Source organism: Zalophus californianus, chromosome 5 (assembly GCF_009762305.2).
Source record: "Zalophus californianus isolate mZalCal1 chromosome 5, mZalCal1.pri.v2, whole genome shotgun sequence".
NCBI classification, from domain to species: domain Eukaryota; kingdom Metazoa; phylum Chordata; class Mammalia; order Carnivora; family Otariidae; genus Zalophus; species Zalophus californianus.
The window spans coordinates 24,634,969-24,643,550 of NC_045599.1; positions in this window are offsets into that span (position 1 = coordinate 24,634,969).

The window sequence follows — 8,582 nt, forward strand, 5'->3', positions numbered from 1 at the left end:
TATTTCAACTCTTTGAGGCTGTGACATTTTTCCTATGACCTAGCATATTATCAGTATTGGCAAGCTTTCCAAATGCACCTGGAAAGAATGTCGTCTATTCCTTTATTATCAACTATAGTGTTTCATATATGTCAGTTATGAAGGTCAAATTTGTTAGTCCTATTATTCAAACCGATTTTGTCTTTACCAGTGTTTGTCTTATTCTATCACTTTGTGAGAGAGATGTGTTAAAATTTCCTTTTCAAGTCTGTGTGTTTGTCTATTTCTGATTTTAGTTCTATCAGATTTTACTATTGTACAATTTACCTTATGTGTTTTGAAATTTACAATTATTGCATCTTCTTGGTGGTTTGGCCCTGTTATCATTATGAAATGGTTCTTTTTATTTATAGAAATGCCTTTTGCTTCCTTGTTTTTACAGTGCTATGACAGCTTTCTTCAGGCTGATCTGAAAAAATCTTTTTAATCAGAGCTTTCGGACCACTTACAATTGATGTAATTCCTGGTATATGGTGCTGTATGTCTGTTGCCTAATAATTTGATTTCTGCTGTCCCACCTTTACATGTTCCTTTTCTGATGCCCTTTGACCTTACTTTTATTACATTTTTCTTAATTTCCTACTCTTGTTATACATTCCTTTAAAAGATTCTTTTGTTTTACTTGTATTCTTTTTTATTTCTTTTTTTTATACTCGAGGTTACAACATAAATCCTTAACTTTAGAATATGAAATAAATAGTTAATCTTTAACTTAGAATCTAATATTTTTACCACTTCCTAGACTGTACTAGAACCTCAGATCTCTCTATCACCATTTATGCTCCTGCCTTTTAAAATAATTATTGTATGGAATTTCAGTTCTATATTTTTTTAAATCCTACCAAATATTATTATTGTTTTGTGTGATCAGTATTCATTTAGATTTATGCATATTGTTGCCCATTCTTTTGGTCTTCATTTCTTCCTACAATTTTATATTTCTCTTGGATCAGGACCAGTTCTTTTCATTCTGAAAAGTTCTCTTTATCAGCTCTTTTAGTATGTTTCTGCTCTTGACAAATTCTCTGTTTTCTTTTTCTGTCTAGAAATGCCTTCATTTCACCTTCACTTTTTAAAAGATATTTCTGCCTTGTATAGAAATCTAAGTTGGCAGTTTATTCTCTTTCAGAACTTTAGAGAAATGCTGCCACATCCTGTGGCTTCCATCACTCCTATTGAAGGAAATATGTCTTTTATTCTGTGGCTGGTTTTAAGACTGACTCTTTTATTTTTAGTGTTCAGCAGTTTCTTATGAGGTACTAGGTGGGTTTCCTTTGTTGTTATATAAGCTACTCCATGAGGTCATGCGGTTCCTTAAGTCTCTAACTTGATGTCTGTTTGCAATTTTGGGAAAATCTCAGCCAGAGTCTCTTCACTTACTGCTTTTGCTGCATTCTTTCACTCCTCCCTAGCTGGACTCCAATTTTATATTATAAAAGTTTGTATCCTGGAGCACCTGGGTGGCCCAGTTAAGCATCCAACTCTTAATTTTGGCTCAGGTCATAATCTGAGAGTCATGGGATCAAGCCCTGCCAGGCTCCACGCTCACTCAGTAGGTAGCCTGCTTGAGATTCTCTTCCTCTCCCTTTGCCCTTCCCCCTGCTTTCACACACACACACACACACACACACACACACACACACACACTCTCTCTCTCTCTCTCTCTCTCTCTCGAATAAATAAATAAATCTTTTTAAAAAGCTTGTATTATATTCTATATGTCTTTAATGCTCCATTTTTGCTTTTCTTTTATCTTATGCATGAATTTTGTTATTTTCTATTGACCTATCTCCCAATTCATAAAATGTCCTCTTGAGTTCCTTAAATTAAATTGAGTTTTAAATTTTAGTCATTTAGGCATGTTTTTCTGTTCTGCAGTTTCTGTTTGAAACTCTTTTCTTGTAATATATTTTATTGAATACATTAATAATCAAAATGATCTTGGGGCTCCTGGGTGGCTCAGTCCATTAAGCATCTGCCTTCAGCTCAGGTCATGATTGTAGGGTCCTAGGATCCAGTCCTGTGTCAGGCTCCCTGCTCAGCAGGGAGTCTGCTCCTCCCTTTCCCTCTCCCCCTGCTCATGCTCTCTCTCTCCCTCTCCCTCAAATAAATAAATAAAATCTTGGGGCGCCTGGGGGGCTCAGTCATTAAGTGTCTGCCTTCGGCTCAGGTCATGATCCCAGGTCCTGAGATCGAGCCCCGCATCGGGCTCCCTGCTCCACAGAAAGCCTGCTTCTCCCTCTCCCACTCCCCCTGCTTGTGTTCCCTCTCTCTCTCTGTGTCTCTCTCTGTCAAATAAATAAAATCTTTTAAAAATAAATAAATAAAATCTTAACTTTTTTTTAATTTAATAATCACAATGATCTTAAAGTCAGTAACTCATAACTCCAATAGTTGGGTCAACTGTGTATCTTTTTTCTGTTATTTATATTTTCACTTGGTCCTGCTTCTTACAGGACCTGCTTCTTGGTAGTTTGAATAAATGTGGGCTCTGGATGATGTTTTTTTCCTCCTGGGAAACGACCTCTATCCTCTTGCTAGTAGCAGAAGGGCATGTTATCTCAGCTCTTGAGAACCTGAGCCAACTTGAAGTTCTTTACCAGTCTTTGTTTGGGTCTTCCTGTTTCTCCCCTGACTCCCAGGGTGAAGCCCTTCAAGGTTCCAACTAAGTGCCTAAGGTGCTCCCAAGGCCTTTGTCTTCTATAAGCCATGAACTCTAATTTTTATATCTCCAATACCCTGAGACTGTCACTGTATCTTTTAGCTGCCTTTAGCCCTCCTTGTTAGCCTTTTGTCCTATGTAGCTTAGTCAGCAAATGCCTTGAGAGGGCAACTGGTATTTGATATTGGCTACACTTTTCTGTATCTTTACATCCCAGGAATATTGTCTGCCTTACATCCTGGCTCACATCCTGCATCCATTAGCAGCCTCAAACCTCAAGTTCTGTCTCTCTATCCCTGAGTTTCCTAAAACGCTGATGACCTCTCTGGTCACCCTTTGTTTTGTAAGCCTGTGCGTATTTCTGAGTACTGCCAAATCCCCCAAGAGAAAAGTGGCATGAAGGAAATTGTGGTTATATCAACTTGCTTCTTATCTTCCTGCAGTGTAGACCCTCATGTCCTGGCTGGTTCATTATCAGTCCTATTCTTTCAAATAGTTCATTTTTGTATTATGTCCAGTTTTTCTAATTCAGTGGGAGTATTAGCCTTCTTCAAGCCATATCTCCAAGCCAAAATAGATATATGTGTGATTACCTTTTCTTATGGATACACGCTTCGGTAAACCACTGAGTACTGAAGATTTTATTGTTGCTTAAATGCTTCAGACCTCAGGATTCTTAAATGATTTTCTAAGAGTAAGAGACAATAATTTTTTTATGAAACTAAGCCCGTAATTGCAGATACTACTTGAGAATGCACTTAGGGAAATAGGAAGGGACAGAAAGGGGTCCACTGTTGCCTTGTGACGTAGGCAAAGAGAGGAAGTTTGTCTTTGCAACTTCCTATCCTTACTTCTCTGCTTCTCTTTACCAAACTAGCATAATGTCATCCTTTCCAATTTACCTTCCAGGGCATGACTCCAGTGTTGCATCTCAAAAGACATGTTAACATTTTAATATAGAGGGAGTTTTTCCAACAGATACCAGTTACATAGATTGCATTATGAATGGGGACTCTCACAGTCATACAGTGTGGTCCAACGTCAGGGCTTTCTTCAGAGTACCTTGCTTAGGTCATCCCAGCACAGTGTTCCATGCTCCAGATGATGTTCCTTTATATTAACTCTTCCCTTCCCCTCCCCCTGCTCCTCTCTGTCCTTTGCGTCTTGTTTGCCAATGACTAGAAGGTTAAATTCTATAGCTAATATATAGTGTAATCTTAACAGGTTATAGTGTTACTCTTCTCAATATAGTTTTCATTGTTCAAGAGTTCCAGTGGTCATTGAAAAATTTCCAGTAGAAAGGAATGACTTTCACATTGTCTGATTTTAGCCTGCATGCTGGTGGGGATAATAGAGACTCCAGGCTGAATTTAGGTGGTGAATACTTAATCATACTGTCAACCAGTCACATCATATATATCTAAGAACTAGCAAGAAGATGGCTAATTATGTGTTTCATAGTTTAGCATATGTTATTTATTTCTCTTCAGTTCCTGTACACGTCTAAGCCTTGTGTTCAGTTGGACCTAACAGAACTTAAACTTAAGAATTTTTGAGTGTGTATGATAGTATTTAGATCCAGTCACATTTTATTATAGTGTGTATAATAAAAATGTCTTTTTAATACTTTGCAACACATTTTTCAATGTTGGTGATATTTTAAATCATTCCAGTCAACTGTTGAATCACTTGTCCTTCCGTATCCTAGTACTTAATTATTCACAGTGTCAGAAATTCAATTTAATTATTTTACAAGGTAAAATTGAATAGCATACCTCATGAGGAGCATAATATAATTGCACTGAAAAAAATGAATAACCTTGTAATAAATTTTGATGACTTCCATAAAGAACTACTTAGAAGAGTTTTTTTTAAAAAACACAATATATTAATACTTTAGTTCTCTATGTGAAGAACAAAAGCAAGAAAGCAGTATATGCACATACTTTGGTGAATTTGGAAATGTATTGCTTTAATATAATAACCTTAGGTATTGAATATCAGGAGAAAGCATGCTGAGATCTACCCCTTTTCTGATAGTTAGTTTTCTGCAGAAACGGAATAGGAATATATACTCCTTGATGCATACTTTTTAATAAAAACATTTTTATTTATAAAATAAAGCACAAATTAAGAAAACTACCTGTGGGAAAAAAGAAAGAAAACTACCTGTAGCGTAATGAATATAACACATGGATTATTATATGCAGCATAAAGAATGATTATACCATCATGAATTTTTAAAAGGTGAACAATCACAAAGCTCAAGAAAATAGAGTTTTGGGGCACCTGGGTGGCTCAGTCGTTAAGCATCTGCCTTAAGCTCAGGTCATGATCCCAGGGTCCTGGGATGGAGCCCCTCATCAGGCTCCCTGCTCAGTGGGAAGCCTTCTTCTCCCTCTCCCACTCCCCCTGCTTGTGTTCCCTCTCTCTCTGTCTCTCTCTGTCAAATAAATAAATAAAATCTTAAAAAAAAAAGAAAAAGAATTTTACCAGCCACTCCAGAAGCTCACCACATTCCCTATCTCAATCACAACCCCTTCTTTCCTTTGTAAAGGTAACTGCTCTTCTGATTTTCATAGTAATGATTTCTTTGCATTTCTTTATTTTTTAAAAGATTTATTTATTTATTTGAAAGAGAGAAAATGTATGCCCACAAGTGGGGTGGGATGGATCAGGGTGGGGGTAGAGGAAGAGAGAATCTCAAGTGAACTCCGCACTGAGTGTGGAGTCTGACACAGGGCTCCATCCCAGGACCCTGAGATCATGACCTGAGCTGAAATCAAGAGTCTGACACTTAACCACTTGAGCCACCCAGGCACCCCGCCCTGCATTTCTTTAAACATTTTCACCCAAGTGTGTATCACTACTATATTTCTAAACATCGTAATTAATCTTGCCCATTTTTTAAAAGGTATTTTTAAAGTCTGTCTTAATTTAAATGTTCCCTCACATCTCTTTTTATGTCCTTGCTCTTCATTTGTTGAATAACCCAGGTCGTTTGATCTGTAGAAATCCTACACTCTGAATTTTGCTGATTACTGATGTATCCTTGTTTTAGTGTATTGGGAATGGTTAGTGCAGTGTTTTTGGAAATCTTGTGAACCTTGGGCTAATAAGAGAAACCATTCATCATTCACTAGTATCTGCACATGTGATTTCCAAGGTGATGAAAGGCTTTTGCACTCTTCCTGAAAAGGAGTGTATGTGTGTGTTTCAGATGGGCAGTTTGTGTGAAGATTTCTGTAATTCTGTTGAGAGATAATCATAAGTGAATACACTCAAGTTTGGTTTAATGAAAGGCTAAGATCTGTGTGCTTATGCACATGGACTTGAGTTTCTGACTCTTTATCTTTCTCATTACTTCACTGTGTTAGCTAGGGAGACAAGGGGAGGTAGGCCAACACAGTGAATTAATATCCCTTAGGACACTGTTTCTCAAAATGTGTGGTGAAGACTATTAATGGGCTTTGATACGTTAATGCATGCCCCCGCCCCCCAGAAAAGGTGTCTGTAGTTAAATACATTAGGAAAATGCCAAGTCAGAGTACTCATGAGTGTATTAAAGTTACTAAAAAATTCTGTATTAAATAAACTTGTTTAATTTTGGTTATTTTTCAAAATATCCTTGACAAGAGAAGATTTTTTGTTTGTTTGTTTCCACTGAATATCTAACAGTATGTTGTGACACACATGTTTGCCATAGATACCATTGGGAAATTCTCATCAGATTGCATTGAATCTGTAGATCAAATTGGGAACGTAGCCATCTTAACAATATTGTCTTCTGATCCATGAACATAGAATGCCTTTCCATTTATTTAGAGCTTCTTTAATTTCCTTCAACAATGGTGTATAGTTTTCAGAGTATACGTTTTGTATTTCTTTTGTTAAATTTATTCCTACATATATTATTCTCTTTGATACTATAATAATTGGAATCATTTCCTTAATTTTCGCTTTGGATTATAAAATATAAATATATAGAATTACAATAAACTTTTTGTATGTTGGGATTCTTTTCTGCATCCTTGTTGAATTTATTTATTAGTTGCAATAATTCTTAGGATTTTCCATGGTATTTTTTAGACACAAAATCATGTCATCTGGTAACATCATTTTATTTCTTCTTTTCTAATCTAAATGTCATTGATTTCATTTTCTTGCCTAATTGATCATGCTAGAACCATCAGTACAATGTTGAATAGAAGTGGTAAAAGTGGACATCCTTGTCTTGTTCCTGATATTAGGGAGAAAGCATTCAAGCTTGGTCAAGGTGTATAATCCTTTTTTTATATTGACAGATTTGGTTTGCTGGTATTTTGTTGAGGAGTTTTGCACCTTAAGAGATGTTGGTGTGTAGTTTCTTCTGATGTCTTTATCAGGTTTGGGTTATTAAAGCCTCGTAGAATGGCATTAGGAAGTGTTCTTTCCTTTTTTCTATTTTGCGAAGAACTGGTATTAATTTCCCTTTAAATATTAGGCAGAATTCAGCAGTGAAGATATCTGGGCTTGGGCTTTCTTTTGTGGGTAGTTTTTTTATTACTAATTCAGCCTTTTTACTTGGTAAAGATCTATTCACTTTATTTCTTCTTGAATCAGTTTGGGTAGTTTTTGTCTTTTCAATAATTTGTTCATTTCAATATATTATCTAATTTATTGGCATACATTATTCATAGTATTCCTTAATAATCATTTTTATTTCTGTAAGGTTGGTAGTAATGTCCTTCTCTTTCATTCCTGATTTTAATAATTTGAGTTTTGTCTCTTTCATTGGTAAGTGTAGGTAAAGGTTTGTTCCCCTTTTTTCCAGCTTTATTGAGATATAACTGACATATAGCATTGTATAAGTTTAGGGTGTTCAACGTGTTGATTTGATGCACTTATATATTGCAAAATGATCACCAGGATAGCATTAGCTACACCTACATCACATCACATAATTATCATTTTCTTTTTTGTGGTAAGAACATTTAAGATCTGTTCTAGCAACTTTCAAGTATATAAAATAGTATTATAAGTATAATCACCATGCTGTACATTAGATCTCTAGAACTTACTCATCTTAGAGCCAGAAGTTTGTACTCTTTTAAAGGTTTTTCAGTTTTGTTGATCTTTTCAAAGAACCAATTTTTAGTTTCATTAATATTCTCTATTGTTTTTCTATTCTTATTTTTTATAACTGCTCCAATATTTATTATTCCCTTCTTCCTGTTTGCTTTGGGTTTAGTGTGTCCTTTCCCTTCAGTGTGTTAAGGTGGAAAGTTATTATTCTATCGATTTGGGATTTTTCTTATTTTTTATTGTAGGCATTTATAGCTCTAAATTTCCCTCTAAGCCCTGCTTTTATAGCTGCATTTTATAAGCCTTGGTGTTCTGTGTCTTCGTTTTCATTCATCTCACAGTATTTTCTAATTCACTTCTAATTTCTTCTCTGACCCACTGATTATTTAGAAGTGTTTTGTTTAATTTCCATATATTGGTGATATTTCTAATATTATTTCGTTATGTTTGGAGAATATTATCAGCTTTGTTTTATGGTTTAGCACATGGCCTATCCCAGAGAATATGCCATGTGCACTGGAAAAGAATATATACTCTGCTGCTCTTGTTGGGTAGAGTGTTCTGTAGATGTCCATTAAAGTCTAGGTGGTTTATAGTGTTGTTGAAGTCTTCACTTCCTTGTTCTTCTGCCAGTTGTTCTATTCATTATTTAAAGTGAAATACTGATGGGGCGCCTGGGTAGCTCAGTCGTTAAGCATTTGCCTTGGGCTCAGGTCATGATGCCAGGGTCCTGGGATTGAGCCCCACATAGGGCTCCCTGCTCCGTGGGGGGCCTGCTTCTCCCTCTCCCACTCCCCCTGCTTGTGTTCCCTCTCTG